This window comes from Myotis myotis, unplaced genomic scaffold (genome assembly GCF_014108235.1).
Source record: "Myotis myotis isolate mMyoMyo1 unplaced genomic scaffold, mMyoMyo1.p scaffold_m19_p_9, whole genome shotgun sequence".
NCBI lineage: Eukaryota > Metazoa > Chordata > Mammalia > Chiroptera > Vespertilionidae > Myotis > Myotis myotis.
In genome coordinates, this window is record NW_023416401.1 from 46,855,144 (window position 1) to 46,874,751 (window position 19,608).

A 19,608-nucleotide genomic window follows, 5' to 3' on the forward strand; every position below is an offset into this window, starting at 1 on the left:
CTGCATTGTCTCCACTAGCAGAGCCTCTGAGGATTCAGCCCCGTGTTTCTAAAGGGAACCATGTCATGTGGTACAGTTTTAGAATACTGTGAGCAATGAAAGGGTTTTGCCAGCTTCCCCAGAAGAGAAAATAAAAAAGGATTAATTGAAAGTTTTAAGAATCTGAAAGGACTCTATCTCTCAAATATTAACACTGGAAGACAGAAAGGCAAATTATTTCCAGCCAAAGTTCTGCAACAAGCTGATAAAGTTTGGAGCTGACACAGATGATCTGGGAGCGGTTTCTTATAAACAAGGTCATTCAATTCATGTGAACAAATTAAGAGGACATTTTCACAAGTGAAGAGAAATTTGGTCATCTATGAACCAGGAACAGGAAGCAGACCCTCACCAGATATCAAATTTGCTAGCACCTTGATCTTGAACATCCCTGTCTCCAGAACTGTGAGAAATAAATGTTTGCTATTTAAGCCATCTGGCCTACGGCATTTTTTTCTCTTAGCAACCCCAATGGACAAAGACATATATATTCCATATGCTTTTTATGTTTACATTTTATTATTATGTATTTAAAAATTAAATGTTAAAAGTTGAGCAATTTATTTAATTTCCAACACTGTTAACACAAATGAAAAGTAAATTGTGATGACTGCATTGCACAATCAGAAAACACAGTTGAGACATAGAAATGTGTCCCTATTCAAGTAGACAATATATGAAATTGCTAAAATAATACTAAAATGTCTAGGAAGACAAATTCTATAATAAATTTGCATAACTTGTTGAAAAGATACTTTAAAGTGACTCAAGAACATATTCCTTTTAGAACAGTTTGCAATCATTTATAAATAGCACAGTTATGTGTAGACACTAAAATATTCTAAGATGTTAGCAGTAGAAGGAAGAATGCAAAAAGAATCAAGTCCAACTCTTCCTTTTTTATATATTTTTTCTTGGAGTTATAATAATTTGCTTGCAACACAAATATTAACCTGCATCACTTCTGCCTTAATCTGGTCATTGTCCATTTGCCAAATGGCCGCATGCTCACTGAGCTTCCCTGGGACCCTCACTAGAATGTCCCTGTTCACATGTGTGTATCTAAGACCTCTGCTGGCACCAACTGGAATCAATAGCAACTCACCCCTTTGGAACCCAGAGATCTTGTAAGCTCGTGAATGCATGTTTAAATCACAAATATGAACCAATCAATAAAACAATACTACCAAACTAGAATGTGTCAGGGTCCTCCAATACACACAAGACTCAAAACTGAAACTTTTGAGAGCTTGATTTACAGGCTGTGATCAGCTTCTGATTAAAGAATAGAGTGCAGAGGCTGTAAGTCTAGAAGGATGCAGAGCACAGAATATTTGAGAGTAAGCATTGCCATATTCACCTGAGTCTACCTCCTTTTATTGTGTGTGATTCTAAAGTTTCATGTTTGACACATACTTAGCATGGGAGAATTTTTCTTTTCCAAAAGCTACTAACGTTTCCATCATTATTTTCTCCTTTCCTAACGTATTCATTCTCCAGTCTCCTGGATGATGAGCTGATGCTTTGCTTCTCTATTCAAATACCTAACACCTCCTCCCCTAAGCTTATTCTCCTGTGACTGTTTCCTGCTTCACTGAGAAAACAGGACAATCAGAAGAGAACCTATGTAGGCTCCTCACAGCACAATTCCCACCTGCAGGCTCTCCAGCCATGAATTCTGCTGCCAATCCTATGATTCTAGAGGTCTTTTCTGCCACTGTCTATAATTAAGCTTGTGCACTACATACCATTCCCTCTCATGTTTCCAAGTATATAATTCCAGAATTTTTCCCTCATTATCTCATGCATCATCAGATTTCCAGTCAATTGAATCATTACCTTCACCAGCAAATGTGTTATAACATCTCTGCTCTACAAAAAACCTCCTTAGGTCCCCACATCTCCCTTCAGAAACTTTCCCAATTCTGCAAAACTTCTAAGAAGGCTGAACTAAACTCACTGTTTCCAATCCCACTCATCCCACTTTCTCTTTAATCCACTTAAACCAGAATTTCATCCAACCATTCAACCAAAAATTTCTCAAAAAAGATGTTGCGACTTTCACCTTGCTAAACCATTGATTCCTCATGTTATTTGACCTATAAGTAGTGTTTGAAGCCATGAGCTCTGTCTTCTCAGAAACCATTTCTTGTGTTCCAAAAACCCCCACCCTTGTGATTTTCCCCTATATCTCCACTGATCTATCTAAGTCTTCTTTACCTGCTACTCCTTTATCCTTACCTTTGGATTTCCCCAGGTCTGCTTACTTTCCATATACACTTACTCTATTGGTTTTCTTTCTCTATCTCATTGCTTTAATTTATATTCCAACATTTTGCAAATTTATATCTAGTGCCTGGGTTTCAATCTTTCACTTCAGGCTCAAATATGCAAGAGTGAACTCAGTGTCTCTACTTGTATAATAAGCATCTCAAAAAATTGTTTGAAATTGAATTAATCACCCCAATCCGCTGTCTCCTCAGATAATTGCATCTCTATACCAGATGCTTAGTCCAAAACCAAAGATAATTGCATTCCTCTATCAACCAACTCTAACAATCCCCTCTGCTGCTACCACCCTGGACCAAGCTACAAATATTTCTTGTCTATTTTTTAAAATAGAGCTCTAGGTAATATCCCTGCTTTCTTCTTTACTTTCCTATGGTCTATTTTTAATACAGAAGCTGGCATGATCTTTTTAAAAAACATGTCAAACTATGTTGTCTGCCTGCTCAAAACCCTCCCATGGTTTTCCAACTCATTAAGACTAAAAGTCAGGTCTTTGTGATAGCTCCTAAAGCCCTACATACTTGAACCCTCATAATCTCTCTGACTCATCTGTTCCCTTCCTTTGCACACTCCGCTTCAGCTCCACAGGATTCTTTGCTCCTTTTGTGCCCTGGCATTTGTCTCCCTGATAATGGGCATTCCTGCTGTCTCACCTTCTTCAGGTTTTGCCCCCAAGTAACTATTTTAATATCTAATTTATCAACCTATTTACAATGGGAAAACACAGCCTCCTCACTTTCTGTATTCCTTTCTGCTGCATATTTGTCAATAGAAGTGATCATCCCCTGAAATATATCATAATTACTTATTTACTTTATTAGCAACTCCCCCACATCACTAGAACATAAGCTCCATGAGATCACAGAACATTCATTGAGTGAATGGGTGAAAAGCAGTTGCTAAAATGATGGCACCTTTTACAGTTGGAAGCATGTCAGAATGGAGGAAAAAGGGTGTATCTTACTTTTTAAATAAGACTTTCGAGATTGCTTTTGAATAGTTTAGAAACCTAATTGCAAACATGATACTGAAAATGGGTCTTGTTATAAATAACTGCCTCTACTCTCGGCTCAACCTTCAATAGTGTTCAAAAGTCTCATCTCCATTATTTGCTCCAGAGCAGCTCTTCTTAATTTTAGTCCTGTTAATTCATTTATATTTCCTAAATCACCTCTCTCTCAGTAGGAGATCTTGGCTTTTACTTCACAAGGAAAATAGTCATTAAAAGTGAAAACACCTGGCAGGCTGAAGCTCTGCTTTGTAAAGAAGCTGATTTGAGACACTAAAATCAACAGGGTGAGAGGGAACATGGACAGGAGAGAGCGAGGGAGTTCTGTTCTGTTTTTGTGTTCTTTCTAGTTATTCTCAAGGGAAGTACGACCCCTGTCATCCCACAGTTTCAACCTTCCTTTGTAGGATCAGTCTTGATGCTAGGATATTTATTATACACTTTCAGTTAAAATCCAATTATAGTTTATTTATTGTGTGTTCAAATGGTTCCAGCTTTGAGTATTGGTAATCTTTCATTGTGTCCTGTGCCCTGCTGATATTATTGCAAGGTTTTATTTTATTTTATTTTTTTGAGAATTTTCTCACTCTTGGGGACTACAAAGGTTTTCTCATATGTTCCCTGACCCAGTCCTAGAGTCAGTCATGTCTCCAAAGAGTCCTAATTCCTACTCTGAGAGAATAGTATGACAAACCAAGAACTGGGTGATATATGTGTGTAAACTGACCTATGTATGTACTATTATCTTGAAATGTGTCTACATGTAGCCATCTAAATGTGTATTAAGCTAAGCATGAACTCATACTTATTCATCCAATTCTAATCCGTAATCATGGGATCATTCCAACCTCCTCCCCAGTTTATGTGTCGGCTCCCATTCCAACACTGAGAGGGCTGGCTTCCATAATCCTCAACCCCTTTACGTAATTGTTTAATTTCAGAATACAGGTATAGTGGTTTAAGAATTGCTATCCATGCCCCACTGGGAAACAACTTTTCCACCTAAAATTACTGAGGGACCTATAGAAATGTACTTCATGCCTCAGTTTCCTGCTCTGTAAGATGGAACAACAGCCATATCTACCTTATACAATAATTACAAATATTAAAGAATAAATATATGTAAATTACTCAATACAGTGTCTACCACATTTCAAGTGTCCTGTAGTTATTGGCATTTGTTGTTTTCTTACTGTTAAATATTATTAAGATGTATGTATTCTAAATCATTAAAACATTTGAGAGATAAAAGTATCTTTAATGTTAAATATGTGGAAAATATAAAATGGCCTTCAAAGTTAATGTAAAAGAAAGCAAGAGCTTATTTATATAACATTATATATTCTACATGTTAGTTATAAAATTGTGTTATATATATAGTACCCCCAAAATGTATGCACACACTTTGAATAATTATAAAGGCAGTGCTTATTGAAATAAATTTCATTTTAAAAATTGAGCTATCAGCTGTTAAAGTGTGTATGCACATTTTTGGGGACACCCTGTATATATACATCTATATATATCTATATCTATGCAACATTTTAGGGACTCTAGTAATTGGTAAAATTGCTATATTTGGGGGGTAATGAATTCAAACATTTTCAAAGAATATTTGTGTTCATTTTAAATCAATGTCCAAGCAATATAACATGCCAAGGATAGTTGTGGGTCAATGTTCCATTCCTTTGACTTAGTTTTTCCCTAGCTTTCATGTTTCTTTCACCCAGGCTGTAATATGTCATAGCATTAAAGATGAGAATTTGGATATTTTTAGGAAGGAATACTTTCCCGCCCTCTCCTGACATTCCTTTCTAGAGGAGGGATGTTTCTTAAGCCTTTCTAAGCTCATGTCTCAGCCTTTATTCCTCTCATGGATAAGGCTTGATCGCGGTTGTTTGATCAAAGTCGGTGGTCCTCCTTCTTGGCGGGTCGAGTTAATTTCTCCAGAGTCCTGAGCAGCCTGGGAGGGGCTGGATATAGAGGAAGGAATTATTTGAGTTTTCTCTCCATTTGATTCCACAAGGACCAACATGTAACTGGGTAAGATGTGTCTGTTTTGTTAACTTTCTTCAGGGGGCTTGTCTTTTTTTTTTCTTTTTATCCTCACCTGAGGATATTTTTTTTCCATTGGTTTTTACAGAGAGTGAGAGGGAGGGAAGGAAAGATGGAGGGAGAGGGAGGGAGGGAGAGAGAGAGAGATGTGAGAGACACATTGACCCGTTGCCTCCCACATGCACCCCAGCCAGGGCTGGGGATCGAACCTACAACCCAAGTACATGCCCTTGACTGGGAATGGAACCCATGACCCTCTGGTGCATAGGCCAACACTCTAACCACTGAGCATGCTGACGAGGGCAGGGGGCTTGTTTTTACTTGACTTTTCTAGTGGGTAGGACTGAGCAATGTCATTCTGACATAGAGCAGATGTTCAACAGGCATGCCTGGTATGACCATACAGCTGCTATGCTTGGATACTACCATTTTAGGTGACCCAAGCCTTTGCCTTAGAATTGTTAAATATTCTCAGTATCAACTCTGCCCTGAATTACATTCTATATCTTAGCTTTCAAAAGTTACAAGAGTGATAATTTTCATTATCTATCTATTGACTATTTAGTTTGTTTGCTTCTTATTTAGCAATTAGTTCATAACTCAGACAGGAAAAACAAGTGCTATTTATTGGCTCCATTGAAAACCCCAGGGCTGCCATGTTGTACTAACCCAGGGATTTCCATTCACACTATCTTTGATGATAAATGTACCCCCTGAGTACAAGTATGCAGCATCCCAACAAATATGTCAAATGAAAAATTACCTGTCTTTTAGCACAAATGAGTATATTGAATTGCTCTTTGGAGATTTCAGAATTATTTCATAAATCCACAATTCTGAACATTTATGTCAATTCTTTTTGTCTAATTTTTTGTCTTAAGAGAAATTATGTTAAATAGAAATAAACAACTCAAAGTGCTAAACACACATACACACACACAAACTCTTCACATCACAATAATTCACTACAAGGCAGCAGGTATTAAAGACACTGGGAGATGATAAATCAGGTCTATTGCTCTATCCCCTGAGTTCTGTGGAATGTTGAGTTGCAGGCATTTGAGAAAGAAAAAGAAATAGTTACATCTAGATTTTGCTTCTTTTTAAGCTTGAATCTGCTCTACACCACAAATACCATCCTCTCAGCTGACAATGGCAAGGGGCCATGCACTTAACAATTGGCCTTTCCATAATCCCCTCCTTCCCAGTTGTTTTGTCTTGCTTTGTTTGTCTTCAAATCCATCTTTGACACCTGTTTTAGTTCACTATAATCTTTACCAAAATGTCAGGAGTAGTGAAGGCAGAAAGCATACAGTATAAATTTTCCCCAGGTTCTACACGCTATAGAGAAGGCTCTTGCTATAGAAAGGGCACAAACCCACACAGGGCACAGTCTCTGTCCTCAGGAAATCCATTGTCTAGTGGGAATTACTGAACACAGGAGCACAACAGGGTGCCATATTAGATGTAGGAACTAGAAAAGAATTGCGTATTCCCTTCGAGGGATTGTTATCTAAGCTTTGCTCATTGTGCATGTCAACTGTGTTGATCCATATGACCTTTGTCTCCAGTGGTGGCGAACCTTTTGAGTTCAGCGTGTCAGCATTTTGAAAAACCCTAACTTAACTCTGGTGCTGTGTCACATATAGAAATTTTTTGATATTGGCAACCATAGCAAAACAAAGACTTATATTTTTGATATTTGTTTTATATATTTAAATGCCGTTTAACAAAGAAAAATCAACCAAAAAAATGAGTTCACGTGTCACCTCTGACACGCGTGTCATAGGTTCGCCATCACTGGTCTAGGAAAGAGTCGCATAACTTCATTCCAGCAAAATCCAAGGACATGCCAAGGTTCAGCTGTCCATAGGAAAGTGTGAATAGGAGGCTCTGGGAACTTTCTGTCTCAGGTAGAAGGAGTAGGTTTGAAATTAACAAGTTGGATCAGTGCTCCCTGCAGCTGGAGCCTTCATAGGAGAGCCAATGAGGGACCAACTGTCTCCATTCAAAGTATAACCAAAGCAAGATAAAAATCTTTACTGAAGAGGCAACCAAACCTCAAAAGTGAAGCATAGTATAAAACATTTAAAAAGTTAAATTTCCATTAACTTAGTAGTTTTCTAGTTAAAAAACAACAACAACAACAAAACAAAACAAAACATGGACTGTGCACTTTTAGAAATAGCCCCCATGATTTTCTCTGGATTCTCATTCTCTCCTCCTCCTCACTACTTTTTTGTCTGCCTTTCCTTACTTTGAAGTTCCTATCTACTTATTCCCTCTGAGTCACACAAATTCCAGTGCTTAGCTATATTTATTATTTGCAATTTTTCAGTAAGTTTTAAATTATTTCCAAAGAAAAATGTTTTTAAAAGGTCTCACACACAAAAGATAAGAAAGAACAAATTTATATACTCTCAACCCCAAACCATTTTTATTGACTCAAATTATTCATTATCTGAATTCAAAATTATTGACTATATGAGTATATAGATATGTATATAAGGTTAGGTTTACTTTGGGGGTTAAAAACATCTTAGATATCAAAGTGCTCGCTCTGTTTACTGCTGGCAATATTTTGAGCAGGTTTAGTTAAGATTTTAATCAGTATTGTTCTTAGAGAAATAGGAAGTAGGTTAATTTCTTAAAGTCATGCTTCCTCATGTGTAAAAGATACAGTTTTTCTGAAACACTATTATTTTTGCCTGTCTTTAATCTTTTCAATGCTTGTTACTTTAATATTTTACAATGCAAATAAGAAAAAAATCTATTCAACGACTTCACTTCTTTTTCTTATACTACTTTTAATGAAGAATAAGCCAACTAAAATTTATAAAATGTTGAATCATCCATCGACAGCCATTTTATCTTCAATGCCTTCTTAGATTAATGATGTTCTTTTGGGCTTGGAATTAAAAATAGATTCTGGTTTAATAATCCAGTTCTTCTAAAATTCTTCAATTTAATAACACTCAAAGTAATTTTGGTTCTAATTATTATAAAAGCCTAAGCTAGTGTTGATATTTTGTTGGCAATAAAGTTGATTGTGAAATATTGTTTTCCAAAGGAAGCATAAAAGTGAATCACTTTAGAGGGAGGAATTTGAAAGAATTGTTAATAGCTTTATAAACACCTTCAAAATGTTACAAGAACCGTGTGGAGTGTTTTTTAATAGTTGGGCTGGGAAAGAGAAAAACAGAAGGGATGTTACAATGCAAAAGGGAATTGTTAAATTTGTTTCCAATGACAGTCAGTGCTAGTACTTCGTGAAACTCAGCAAATCAATCTACAGATGTTCTCCCTGTACTATGCCACAGAGATAGAGATAGATTAGAAACTCAAATCAATTGTCTACAGAAGCTTGTAGTTTTGTTCATTTATATTGGATTTTTTTTAAAATGGGCACTTAAAAATTTCAGATTAGCTCTATTATGTAACTTAGTTCCAGTGGCAATTGTGTATTTGTTTATTTGCTTGTTCCCTCTCATGGCATCCACTGACAGCTCTAATCTCTCGTTTTCACATAAAAGATCATTATAATGACATTCGCTCCAAGAAATTCATGAAAAAATTAAATTATTTTAGTCACATATTATTAAAATGAGTTAATTGAATTCTTCAGTTGTACATTAGTTAAATTCATTCATCCTTTTTTAAAATCCTTTTTTCCAGAGGAATGTGAGTCCAAGTTAGAAATGAGTTTACATTGCTATTTTAGTTAATACGGTTATTAAGTAGATTTATATTGGTTTAGAGTCACGGTACTAAATTAAAGAAGTTTTAAATGGTCTTTAGTTACATAGATTTTCCAAAATTATATTAAAATTCAAGTTTAAATCCTGATTTCATGCAATAGATTGTGTAATGACCACCTTAATTAACTTACGCATTCTTATTACATGGTAGATATTTTTTAGACATTATCTCTAATCCTCATCAGAACGATAAAAGGAACGTATTTCTCTTCATCCCAATATATTCCCATCTTTTTAAAAATTCTGTACACAAACTAAACTGGATATTTTCAGTCCTTCTTAAACCTCGAATTTGCCACACTTATTTTCATCAGATAGAGACATTATCTCCTACTCAAACTTCTAATCTCCTAATTTTCTTTTTTTCATTCTTTCAAATCTTAGCTTTAATATACTTTTTGTTGTGTGGAACTATTTCCTTCCCTCAAAAAACAATGTCACTTGAGCCTACTGTAAACTCCCACATTTACAGATTCCCCTCATAAAACTTCTGTGGCTGAGTCTCCCTCTAAGCGTCCTGTGTGCAGGTGGAGGCTTAACTCTCCCGCACACTGATGCCCCCCAGAGTTTAGTTTTCTGTCTGGAACACAGTCATGCCACACTAAACATTTTTGTGTGTTAGTGGTAGAATTCCCATTAACATTGAAAATAATAAAGTTCAAGGGGAAAAAAAAAAAAAAAGTGAGCGTGAGACGTCCCAGTCAGTAAGTGGCAGGACTAGCATTCCAAGCAAGGTTGTTTTTATTTCAATCCCATATGTCTTCAACAATGCAGGTTTCCTTAACATGGGTCTATGATCCTGTATAATAAAAGGCTAATATGCAAATCGACCAAACGGCAGAACAGCCAGTCGCTATGATGCGCACTGACCACCAGGGGGCAGACGCTCAACACAGGAGCTGCCCCTGGTGGTCAGTGCCCTCCCACAGGGGGAGCGCAGCTCAGCCAGAACCTGGGCTCACATCTGGCAAGCACAGCAGCAGTGGCAGGAGCCGCTCCTGCCTCCACAGCAGCATTAAGGGGGCACCCTTCGAGAGCTCTAGGACTGTGAGAGGGTGCAGGCTGGGCTAAGGGACCCCCCGCCCCTGAGTACACAAATCTTGTACACTGGGCCTCTAGTTAGTATATAAATGTGGAAGTACCCTCTGGTCTAATTTCTGGAAAGAGATAATTTAGAAGAATATCAGCATCGAATGCATTGAAATGCTAATATCTAGGTCTGGGTGCATATTGTTTTGTTTATTGGCAATATGGGAAAGGACAGGAGATGATAAGAGTTCATTTGATATTGGATTGGATGTGAACCACCTAACAGGAACATCTGAGAACATATGTTATGATTTTCATTTTATAAGTAAAGTGAGACAATAATCAATGCAGAATAAAGAAAGAGTGAGACAATGTGTGTTAAACATATATTAAAATACTCTTGCTATACATTAAAATGTTTTATTGGCCTTGTACCTTGTAGGTAATATATTCACTACCCTATTGCTTTTCCAAGGTGATTTCTGCATTTTACATCTAGAGACAGATACTACAAAAGTTCCAGATTTTTACCTTCTGCAATGGAAATTTTTTTTTACCAGACCCCAGTAACAGAATACATATGGAATTACTTTCAAGTCTCAGCTAATCTATCTGTTTTTCTGTTTCTTTAAGCAGATTTTGACCAATTATACTATAGAGTCTGCACTTACAGGCTCAAAATGGTCATTTTAAAAGCTAATTTAAAGAAAATTTTATAATCTTCCTCCATTGCGCTGCTGTACTAAGATTAATGGCATTTTTTCCTGATAAACTTTGATTTTTCACACAGAATTTTGATGCAATGCACTAATAAAATTGCAGTGCTTTAGAACTCTATTGCCCACTTGGATTTAATATTGCTCTCAAACCCCAAAGTCTCTGGGAAGAATCAGAAATTCTGTTAAGCTCACCGTGTCCTACCTTACTGAATTCACATAGGTATGCCTACCAAAACATCTCTGTATGCAGTGACTTCTAAGGGAGAGAGGCAAAGAGTGGAGGAAGGCAAATCTTCGGGGTGAGAAGAGCAGCAGAGTTGGCACAGTCTTCCTAAAGTGAGTTCTCCTTCACCTGGGGTGTGATGTGTGGGTGGCGAGGTCGGACTAGCCAGCCCCATCCCATCCCAGAAGAGGAATCTTTGTTATTTTTGTTAATACAGTAAAGTTTAATAACAGTCAAAACAGAAATGTGACCTCAATATAGCACCCATTTCTTCCTTGTCTCATGAAATTTTACAGGTTTTATGATTAGCAGTTCTTGGGCAGAACAAATTGATAAACTTTTTTTTTTGGGGGGGGGGAGAATCAAAATATTGAAATCTTCTGTCTTCTATTTTGTGTATCTAAGTTCCAATTCTAAAATATAGTGGGGTCAAAAGTAGAAAAAGCTTTTTTTCAACTCATTACAATTTCATAACTGTTACTGCTTCAAGGAAAAACCTCAGCACGAGGGTAATACAAGCTCTTATGTGTTTATAGAATTGAATTTGTTTATCTCTTCCCTCACCATTGGGACATATCTAGTAACAGTGACACAGAATTCCCAGGAAAAAAATAATGTCACTTTTTAGATGGCAGTCTTTTAGGCATGCTTAATAAAGAAGTGTGTTTTTAAATTTATTTTTCTATCCTTTAATTAATTGCCTCATTAATCCAACTTAATTATTTAAGAATAACGTATATATATTTAGTTCACCACCTTCTTTTTCCTCCTGCCTATTAATATACATGTACCTACATATATATGCATGTTTCTAAGTATGTTTCTTTATATTTATTTTATGAATGAAGCCTTTAAGTCACACACTGGCTCATTTTATGCTTTCATGTTTCAATAAGTCTATCATAAAGTCTAAATGCATTGAGATATTTCTAAGTGAAGTAAGTTGAGCTTCTCATAATTAATGTAAAAAATAAGTCAGTCAGAGAGAGAACCAAGATGGCGGCATAGGTTAACGCCGGAGTTTGCTGCTTTGAACAACTACTTCAAAAGTGAAACCAAAAAACGGAAGGGACATCACCCAGAACCACAGGAACGCTGGCTGAGTGGAAGTCCTACAACTAGGAGGAAAGAGAAACGCACATGGACACTCAGAGGAGGCGCAGTGCTGAAGTCAAATTCTGAGGTTCAGAGTGCGCAGAGCGGGCTGGCGGCGGAGGGCGCGGTTGGAGTTTTCAATCCGGAGGGAGTCGCAGACTCTGAGCTCCAGATCCAGGCGAGTCTTTAGGGACCCAGACTCAAACGGGAGAAGCGGGACTGTCTGGCTTCGGTCAGAGCGAGTGCAGCTTTCTCTCTGAGCTTTGCAGCGGGTGCTGGGACTCAGAGAGGCAGAGCCCCTGGGGACAGGACTGAGAGCCGCCATAACTGCTCTCTCCGGCCCACCCTGTTGATCCTGTTCGACCCGCCCCGCCCAAGCCCTGCACAGAGGCATTTGCCGGATAGCCTCAGGCAAAGGCTAGATTAGCACCTCCCTAGAGGACAGAAGTTCTCTCACTGCTGACACAGCTGATTCTCATAGCCACTTGGCCTGGAGGTCAAACCCTCCCTGGAATTAGCTACAACAATCAAGATTTAACTATAAGACTGCGCACAAAGACCACTAGGGGGTGCACCAAGGAAGCATAACAAAATTCGGAGACAAAGAAACAGGACAAAATTGTCAATGGAAGATATAGAGTTCAGAACCACACTTTTAAGGTCTCTCAAGAACTGTTTAGAAGCCGCCGATAAACTTAATGAGATCTACAAGAAAACTAATGAGACCCTCGATCTTATATTGGGGAACCAACTAGAAATTAAGCATACACGGACTGAAATAACGAATATTATACAGACTTCCGACAGCAGACCAGAGGAGCGCAAGAATCAAGTCAATGATTTGAAATGCAAGGCAGCAAAAAACACCCAACCGGAAAAGCAAAATGAAAAAAGAATCCAAAAATGCGAAGATAGTGTAAGGAGCCTCTGGGACAGCTTCAAGCGTACCAACATCAGAATTATAGGGGTGCCAGAAGATGAGAGAGAGCAAGATATTGAAAACCTATTTGAAGAAATAATGACAGAAAACTTCCCCCACCTGGTGAAAGAAATGGACTTACAGGTCCAAGAAGCGCGGAGAACCCCAAACAAAAGGAATCCAAAGAGGACCACACCAAGACACATCATAATTAAAATGCCAAGAGCAAAAGATAAAGAGAGAATCTTAAAAACAGCAAGAGAAAGAAACTCAGTTACCTACAAGGGAATACCCATACGACTGTCAGCTGATTTCTCAACAGAAACTTTGCAGGCCAGAAGGGAGTGGCAAGAAATATTCAAAGTGATAAATACCAAGAACCTACAACCAAGATTACTTTATCCAGCAAAGCTATCATTCAGAATTGAAGGTCAGATAAAGAGCTTCACAGATAAGGAAAAGCTAAAGGAGTTCATCACCACCAAACCAGTATTATATGAAATGCTGAAAGGTATCCTTTAAGAAGAGGAAGAGGAAGAAAAAGGTAAAGATACAAATTATGAACAACAAATATGCATCTATCAACAAGTGAATCTAAGAATCAAGTGAATAAATAATCTGATGAACAGAATGAATTGTTGATTATAATAGAATCAGGGACATAGAAAGGGAATGGACTGACTATTCCTGGGGGGGAAAGGGGTGTGGGAGATGCAGGAAGAGACTGGACAAAAATCGTGCACCTATGGATGAGGACAGTGGGTGGGGAGTGAGGGCAGAGGGTGGGGCGGGAACTGGGAGGAGGGGAGTTATGGGGGGGAAAAAAAGAGGAACAAATGTAATATTCTGAACAATAAAGATTTAATTAAAAAAAAATGAGTCAGTCATTAACAAAAAATACTCAATTACAATTACTTTGAGGTGAAATAATTATATAGTCCACGTCTGCAATCTTTTTGTGAGAAAGCCGGTATATATTAAAAAAGGTCCCTGAGTTCATCTTTGTAAACCTAGAGCTCTCTAGTCCAGGCTTTACATCTCTAAATGGCATCTCTCTAGCAGTAATTTAGACAAAGCAATGAATTAAACTTGGCTGAAATTCTAATTTTTCCTTCTGTCTGGTGAGATGATTTTGTTTGTTTGTCTTCTTACACAGAAGTGTGTTCCTCGTATTTCTTTGTGAGAACAAACTGGTTCAAGTAACTCTGGTGCAGCCTAAAGGTAGTTAAATACAGGGTGTCCCCAAAAAATGTGTACACACTCTAACATGGTGGTTCTCAACCTTCTGGCCCTTTAAATACAGTTCCTCATATTGTGACCCAACCATAAAATTATTTTCGTTGGTACTTCATAACTGTAATGTTGCTACTGTTATGAATCATAATGTAAATATCTGATATGCAAGATGGTCTTAGGCGACCCCTGTGAAAGGGTCCTTCCACCGCCAAGGGGTCGCGACCCACAGTTTGAGAACCGCTGCTAACAGCTGATAACTCAATTTTGAAAATGAAATGTATTTTAATAAGCACTGCCTTTCTAGTTATTCAAAGTATGTGTGTACATTTTTGGTGACACCCTATGTATTATCCTTCGTCTAGCTGAGGATATAGGGTAAAATGATATATAAACCTAAAATTTTCTGGTCTTTCCTTCCCAAACACTTCAGCCAGACATTACTTCTGATTTTGAATGTCCCGATCTTCACTCCCATGCACCTCCAGATGTGACATGAATGCAAATTGCAGTAGGTGCCAACAATCAGCCTCCATTCTCTCTTGCTGTCTGAAAATGATTTGATACACACTGGCTATTAGGCTATCTCTTGAACAGCCTGTCTGAATGGGGCAATCTGTCAATCTTCCTAGCAGAGCTGGCTGCCGTGTGTGATGGGCTGATCTTAAAGAAACAAAAGACTTTGTTTTTTTGATCACTAAAAGGAGACCTCAACTGCCTTTATTGTAACCTTATCACTGCACCTGGCAAATCCAGATATTACGGAGAATTATTGTTCAGCAAAGAAGAGGAAGAAAAAGTGATGTGATGTGGTCTTTTCAAAATTTTCCTCAGAGACCCAGTGAAGTTGAAGACTGATTCAGAAGAATTTGTTAATTTGCAACTCTGAAGCACTACTACTTGTTTTGTTTTGCTTTTTTTTTTTTTTTTCAGAAATTTAAACTTTGTTGACCATTGAGGACTCACTTTTTTTCCAACCTTTGTGCTCACGTGCAAGCACCATGTTAATGCACTCAGGAGTTGGTTTTGCAAATCTTATTTTTAATCCAAATCAACACAGCAGTATAAATAACAATGTATTAGCAATAGAACTGGACTGAGGGCCTGGAGAATTGGGTTGTTATGACTCTGTCATTAATTGCTAGGTGACCTGGAACAAATCATTTTTGCCCTCGGATCTCCCTTTGCTCATTTGTAAGATGAGAACAGACAGGGAAACTCATTTTGCATGGGTGGTTTTTAGCTATGACTCAGCAGAATTACTTGGGGATCTTGTAAACAGTACAGGCTCAAAGGCAACCCCATGAAGGTTCTAATTTAGTAACTGAAGACAGTTGAGACAGTGTATACACTTAATGTGCTTCCAAAGAGATTCTGATGCAAAAGTGTAGACTGGCATTGGAGAACTACTAGGGTAAAGAGACCTTTGATTCCTTTAAGTTATAGGTGAAATCCCTTCCTAAGGTAGATGGTGGCTGCTCATTAGAATTACCCCTCACACTTTGAAAGTTCCAGGTACTGAAAAGTCACTGGTTCCTAGGCATTATGTTACAACTAGAGGCCCGGTGCATGAAATTCATACATGGGGGGCAGAGGAGAGGGGTGTCCCTCAGCCCAGCCTGCACCCTCTCCTATCCAGGACCCTGCGGGGGATGTCCAACTGCCTCTCACAATCCGGGACCGCTGGCTCCTAACTGCTCATCTGCCTGCCTGCCTGCCTGATCGCCCCTAATCGCCCCTGCCTCACCCCACACCTGGGACCCAGGATTCCCTCCTCCTGCCGGTCATAGGCACCCAGGACCTAGGCCGGCTTCGCTCAGGCTGGCTGCAGCTGCAGGGGATCATGGGTGGGCGGCTTCGCCCAGGCTGTAGCCGCAGGAGCTGGCACCCGGGACCACGGGGCAGGCTTGTCCCTCTTCCGGGGCGCAGCCTGGCTGTTCCCCATTCCTCTCTCCCCAGTGTTGAGTGTCTGAGCCATTATGGCGTGATGGCATGAGGGTTGACGGCATGAGGGCATGATGGCATGAGGGAGTGATGACCATTTGCATATTAGCTCTTTATTATTATAGATTGATCTGGGACAGAGCCTGGGCAAAGGTGTGTTTAAAAAGCTCTCCCAAGTGACTCTAAAGCACAGCTGTTTCAGTGGGTCTCCAATGGGTCCCCCAATGTATTGAGAGTTTTTACGTGCCCTGTGTCTACCACATTATACAAGCAGTGTTACCTCCGTTGCACACAGGAGGAAATTGAGGATTACAGAGATTGAATAACTTGCAATGATCATCTGTCCCCATGTTCCTTCCAGCATACCATACTGTCTTTCATTGGTTTACTGACTGGCTACAATATACTGACATCATAATTGGGCTAACTAATCAAATTTGGCCAGATTCCCAGTTTTACTAGTTCCTAGAAATGGTCAAAAGAATTTTCTTAAGGGAACAAAATCTACTACACTCCATCAGAGGACTCAATTTCAAGAGCTATCTTGGGTCAAATTTAACCAACATAATTATGGAAATAAATCATTTATTGAGTCCCTTTCTCATAACCCATAGCCAATTTTAGTACAACATCCTTTGGTTTGAAATCAATCTTTGAGACCCAAAAGCAATTAAGAAATTGCCAGAATTTTTTGAAATAAATCATGCTGATTCTCTTTTAGGAAGCACCTTAGTTAGACATTTTCATTAACTCTAACTGTAGATCAATAGTTAGTTTTTAAAAAAAAAACAAAAAAAACAGATAATTTCCTTCTTTTGGAATAACTGTTTCTAATCCAAAATGTTATAATATGACCAGGTGGTAAAATCATAATACCCCTGAAGTATTTCTTACATTTCCTCATTGAGTTATTCACAAGTGGGGTAAAATTTTCACCTGTTGATAAGTATTGTCTAGGACTTATTATATAACTGCTTAACATGCTCTCAGATATTTGTTAAATATACCTGACAGGATACTTATTCTGAAGATATTCAATTTGCTTGTTCACTTTTATGATCAGTGTCAGACACTGGGTTTAGAATATTGTCACTTGAGGACACAGAGGATAATGATCTCTGGTGATGCGATTATGGAGCCCTAATGGAATCTACATGTCAGCAAGACATTCATACATCCTTGACTGAATTTAAGGATAAGTTTACTACCTTGTTTGGTTTTTTACTTGTTTATTTGTTGTAACTTGTAAATATTTGTTTCAATCTTTAGTCTCTGTCTTCTTGCTCAGGTTTGGTTTGTTCCAATGTGTTAAATTTTTAACCTCAATCTACTTCTGGCTCTTCCTTCACACCAGGCTCTGGTAATGCACCAATGGCTTGTAAGTGTCTGAGTCAGCTTGCTTTCACAGTCTAACTCTATAGAGGTGCTAAAAGAACTCTATTCAACATTCTTTATAAGAACCAGAAACACATCAATGTCTGACTTACCCAAAACAGATGGGTTCTTACTTTAATAAATTGGTTCACCATCAGTGATTCTTACAAAGGGCCCACAAGCCATCTCAAAAACAGGCTTTCACAAGCCTCAGTAAAACGATGACTTATGGGTATATGACTATATTAATTCTACTCATCAATTCTCGATTCCCATTGTATTGACACTTTCCTTTCCCCCCTATTTCATTGTGTTTTCATCAGGCATAACCCCACGATCTTTATTGCAGTCTGGCTCCTGATCCCTTGCTTCACAGAGGTGATTTGCTGCCCAGAGGATTCATGCAGAATGCTGAGGGTCAGCCTACAATGTATCTTTAATTGAACCCAAGGAATTTGGGTTTTATCTGGAGTTCATGTTCTGCAAAATAATCTTGCTTATTGACTGGAACGAATATAAACAGAGTAAAATAAACTTGGAGTTATTTCATTCATTCAAGTGCACTGTCCTTTTAAACATAGATAATGCTGTTTTCCATGTCTTTGAAGTTAATCAGCATTTCTCTTGTGTTTTGCTAATTTAATGGGATACAGAAAAGGAAAAGTTCTATTAGGAATGTATTTCTGTTGAGAGTAGCTGAATCCTACAGATAAACAATTTTTAAAGGTTTATTCTCAAACCTAAGGAAAACAACAGAAGTGGTTATTAGGGTTATTTTGCTTGATCATAATCTACATAATCTACACATTACCTTTATATTATACTATATACTGTAGTAAAGGCTGAATAGGACATCTCTAGTTATTAGTTTTAAGGGAAATACATATATCACATGATCTCACTTATATAAGGAATCTAATGAACAAAATAAACTGACTAACAAAATAGACCCAGTGGTGTGAAGCATGCAACAGACTGATGAATCTCAGAGGGAAGGTAGAGGTGGGAGGCAGGAAGAGATTAACCAAAGAACTTATATGCATATATGCATAACCCCTGGACACAGACAATAGTATGGTGAAGGCCTGGGAAGGGGGCAGGAGTGGGGAGGAGGGGGCCATTTGGGGGGGAAGGGGACATCTGTAATACTTTCAACAACAAAACAATACATTTCTTTATTAAAAATAAATAAATGACCCTAGCTGGTCTGGCTCAGTGGGTAGAGAGTCGGCCTGAGGACTGAAGGGTCTTGGGTTCGATTCTAGTCAAGAGTACAAGCCTGGGTTGTAGGCTTGATACCCAGTGGGGGCCAATCAATGATTATCATCATTGATATTTCTATATCTCTCCCTCTCTCTTCCTCTCTGAAATCAACAAAAAAATATATTAAAAAATAAATGCATCACTTGTAAACAAATAAAAAAAACAGAATTTATGACCTAGCCTTAAAAACTATTTCCTTGGAATGACATCCACTCTGAATAAAAAAACAAAACACATAATTGGTTTGACTCTTGTGGCTATTGACAGAGTTGATACTTTTCATTCAGCTGTTCAAATTGGTAAAACAGTGATTCTTTGGGCCTGTGCAATAATGCAGCATTTCTAGTAAAATACAAAATCCAGCAAAAACATGCTGTATATGTATCCCTCGTCCCATTATAGGTATGACAATCTGTGACAATTTTCAGATGCTGACCACTTTATTCACTTTAGCATCGCTCAAAGAGTCTTTAATTTGGGATTTAATAAAGAAACCCAAAGGATAATTAGGATCATACTGTCCATTAATAGATATATCTATATGTAAACTACATATATTCTATTAACCAACTAACAAAATTATAGACAAGCTAAGAAAATGCTATACATATGGTACAATTACATGTGTTTTGTAATACAAACAACGTTTGGAGAAGAGA